This window comes from Condylura cristata, unplaced genomic scaffold (genome assembly GCF_000260355.1).
Source record: "Condylura cristata isolate star-nosed mole 26May11 unplaced genomic scaffold, ConCri1.0 scaffold00035, whole genome shotgun sequence".
Lineage (NCBI taxonomy): Eukaryota > Metazoa > Chordata > Mammalia > Eulipotyphla > Talpidae > Condylura > Condylura cristata.
The window spans coordinates 14,068,814-14,072,705 of NW_004567136.1; the positions used below are offsets into that span (position 1 = coordinate 14,068,814).

At 69.7% G+C, this 3,892-nt stretch overlaps 1 protein-coding gene across 1 annotated transcript in view; it reads right to left on the bottom strand.

Moving 5' to 3' along the window:
* NTRK3 (neurotrophic tyrosine kinase, receptor, type 3) overlaps positions 1-3,892 on the bottom strand; it is a 121,986-nt gene that overhangs the window by 61,535 nt on the left and 56,559 nt on the right. The gene's annotated exons all lie outside the window — the stretch shown is intronic.

Consider the following 3,892-nt stretch of genomic DNA (forward strand, 5'->3'; position numbering starts at 1 on the left):
GAGCCGGCGGAGGCGCCCGGGGAGGCCTCGGCTCCCAGGCCTGTCTGGCGGCACACTCACTGTGAGCCGGTCCAGGGAGGAGAGGAATGGGGGCGTGAGTCCAAAAAAAACACGGTTTCTCCACCAAAAAGCAAACAAAAGGACAACGGAAAGAAAGAGAAAACGACCGGTCTCCATCTGTCCTCTGGGACCTAAGCTGGGGCCGGCGCCGCGGCCCCCTCCTCACCGGCCGTCCCTCCGCTGGCCGCTGTCCCCGCTGAAGGTCGCAGGGCGGAGGTCACCAAGAGCCGGCCCGGCCGGGGGGCCCGCGCGTCCTCTGGGTCGCAGGCTTCCTGGCGGCGGCGGGCGTTTGGGAAACGGGAGGAGGCTAGAGGGTCTAGAGGCGCGTCCGGGTGCGGCTCTCGCTCGCGTTACTGGCGCTACAGACGTGCAGGAGTGTGCTGGAGGGGCGGCCCGGGCGGCCGCGGCCCACTGAGCGTCCCCGGTCCAGAGAGAACAAGGCCTAGAGCTGCCCGCCTCGCCGAGAGCCAGCCTACCCGGGTGGCATCAGACAGGGAGGCTTAAAGGAGGTTTTAAAAGCCATGACGTCCTTTGCTGAAATAAACACTGACATCCTCAACATAGATGCCATGGTTAAGAGGCTTGGAATGTCCGGGAAGGCTTATTGGATTCAACATAATTTCTCTGAAACCTATAAAAAACAAAAAACAAAAAACAAAAACAGGAAAACAGAAAAAAGCAAAATAAAGTAAAAACCAAAATCCCCAAAGAAGAACAAAACTAGGAGGGAGGCAGAGAGGGTCTGGGGGGGAAGAGGAGGGGCTGGGGCAACAGACTGCTGGGGTGGACTCTGGGCCGGGGCGGGGGGGGGGTCCTGACTGAAAGCCTAGTGTGCTCAGCGGGGCCAGACACCCCCACGCCGCTGCGGCCACCGCGGAACCCGGGGGGACAGGAGAAGATAGCGGGGGCTGCCTCGGGCCGTCGTGCAGAGGCAGCAGCGCGCCCCAGTGGGAGCAGGTCGGGCTGAGGGCGGGGGGTCCCCAGAGCTAACGCTGCAGGGTCCTGCTCACCCAGGAGCTGGGGCCAAGGACCGCCCCGAGGACGCCAGGGCGGGCGCCAGGCTGGGAGCCAGCGGCCTTGCCCGTGTCATCAGGTCGGCGGGCGCCGGAGGCCCTGCCCAGCCAGAGTCCTGGAGGGGTGGGAACACCCTGGGGGCCCGACTCGGGCCACGCCAGAGCCACGGGCTGCGGCCGGCGCGGGATGGGCCCGGCAGCTCCAAGGGCGTCTCTCGGAAGCCCCGGGCTGCAGCAAACATGTCTGTACGGTCACTGCCGTGCAGTGTGTGTGCCTGAGCTGCGCAGACAAGACGGGGCCACCCACCCCTCGCTCTGGGGGGACACGAAGGCTGCTGGGGGGCTGGCCTGGCGCATGGGCCTTCGGGTTGCGAGGACACGGTCACCTCGCGGCTGGGCCCCTGCAGGGGCTGCGTCCAACCCGAGAATGTGGGAAGCTGCGCTTCTCCGCGGCCGTATCTGGGGGGCAGCCCCGAGCGGACATTTCGGGGGCAGCTCTCCGGGTCCGGCCGGGACAGGCCGTCCTGGGCCGCAGGTGGGAGGGGGCAGGTGGCTGAGCTGGGCGGCGGCTGAGACGCCTCTCGCACGCCTCGCCCTGGCCCTGGGAGGCCCCCGTGGGACACTCCTCCCAGCCAAGGGAGCCTTCGGCCTCCCTCCTCCGGGCCACGCGGAGGCTGAAGCCAGAGCTGTGGGGGTCTCACTGGCCAGGAGACGCGGAGGAGGGACTCACCATGTGGACTCGGGTAAGACACTTCCCCACTCTGGACCTCGGGCTCCTCATATATATAGTGAGTTGATGGGACTAGATGATCTCTATTGTCCTTCAAGCTTAATATCCCATGATTGTCTATGTTTGGAAAGACCCCTGGCAGGAGAGGCAGACACGGGGTTAATGTCAGTATCGCGCCCCAAGTACAAATCCCTGGGGAAGAGCGTTTCTCTGGACGGGGAGCCCAGGTGCCCCAGCTCCCACGCCGGCCTGGCCATCAGCTCTGGGCCTGCCACCCGCCGGCATCAGGGGACCGCACGGAGTCGGGGGGCCGAGGCTGCCCGCCACCACCAGCTGTGTCCAGTCGTCCTGGATGTGCGGCCCCCCCTTGGCCCAGAGCACCCGACCTCGGGCCACCACTGCTGCCCGGGACACTGCTCCCAGGTCTGGAAGGGCAATGACGGCGACCTGGGGGTGACCGCGAGGCTCCCAGCCCGCTCTGTGGCGCCCTCCCCCCGGAAGCAGCCGGCTCACCTCCAAGAGGGGGGCAGCTCGGCCGGCGGAGATGGGGCGGCACGGGGGGGCGGCCCTGAACCGGCCTTGCCGTCCTCAGAACACAGAAGCCCTGGGAGGCGGCTCTGTGCTCCCGAGGGGGCGTCCTGCGGCCGGAGGCCGGAGGCTGCAGTGGAAGCGGGGCCCAGCCTGCCTGAGCCTCTGCCAGGCCCCGAAGCTGCCCGCGAGCACGCGCCCTCTCCCGCCGGGCCGACCGAGGTTTGTCTTCCCTGGCACAAGCTCCCAGGCCTCCCCAGGCCCACGCTGATGCTGCCAGCGCGCCGGGCTCCAGCCCTGCGGCCCGCCCCTCCCCACAACAGCCCTGAGCAGGCGGACAGGCCTGTCCCTGCGGCGGGGGCGAGGGCCCAGGACCACCGTGGACACCGGGAAAGGGCCAGATGGGGGCGTCGCAGACTCCCCTCTGAAGAAGGCCGCGCCCACCGGCCCCACGGCCCCTGCGCCACCCAGCACAGCCCCCCGAGGCCTGCGGAAGTCGGAGCGGAGCTGGGTCTTCGGGGCCGCCTAGGAATAGGCTTCCCGAGAAGCCGGCTAGGACTCTGGATCACCTGGTGAAGGGAGGGGAGCGTGACAGAAGAGGCCGGGAGACGGGCGCCGAGCACCCGCGGGCGAGGGGCCCCGGGGCCGAGCTCGCGAGCCAGCGCCTGAGTTCCCGGCCTGCCGCAAGGCAGCGGGGCGGTGGCCGAGGCCTCTGTCTGCCACAGCCCCAGTTCCCGTCCCCGGCCCCTGCCCACCTCCCGGCCCAGCCTGGGGGTCCAGCCCCACCCCTGCAGCACCCGCGGAGAGGACTCCTCGGCACCCCCACCTGCGCGGACCCCACCGCGCATCCTCCAGGCCTCCCTCTGCCGACAGCACCTCACTGCCCACCCCCATGGAGGGCGTCAGGCCACAAGACACCCACGGCCCGGGGAGACAGGAACGGGCCGCACGTCAGACCCCGGCGGCTCCTGTCTGTCCTCGTCCAGCTGCCGCGTCGCGGTAACACTCAGCTCTACACGGCGGCGCAGGGAGACGCAGTTTCTATGCAGGAGCGGGTGCTGGCCCCCGGTCAGCTCCCGGGGCGCTGGAGGCCCAGACGCGGAGAGCCGGGCGAGGGGCCTGCTGGGCTGCGGGGCGCCCCCCCACGGGGCACCTCCTCGCTCCGCTCCACCCTCGGGCGGGCCCGGGCTATAGAGGGCCCCAAACAATGGCCAGCTGCACAGCCCAGCCACCAGCCGTATCGCCGGCCACCGGCAGGCCAGAGCCCTGTGGAGCGAGCCCGCGGGGACACAGGAGCCCCGTGCCTGGGGGCTGGCAATGCCGGCTGTACGGGCACAGACGCTCCACGGTCAGCGAGCCCCGAAGCGAGCTGGCTCGAGCGTGGTCCCCGCCGGCCTGGCCAGCCACGACCCACGGTCCTGCTGCGTGACTGTCCGCCCACGCGCGGCTCCCAGCTGTCGGTGCTCAGATGCCACAAGAGGGGGCTGACGACGGGGGCAGCCGCGTGGGGGCGCGCCCGGGTCCTTGTCCAGCCGGGGGAGGCGGGGCTCCCCTCCCCCGC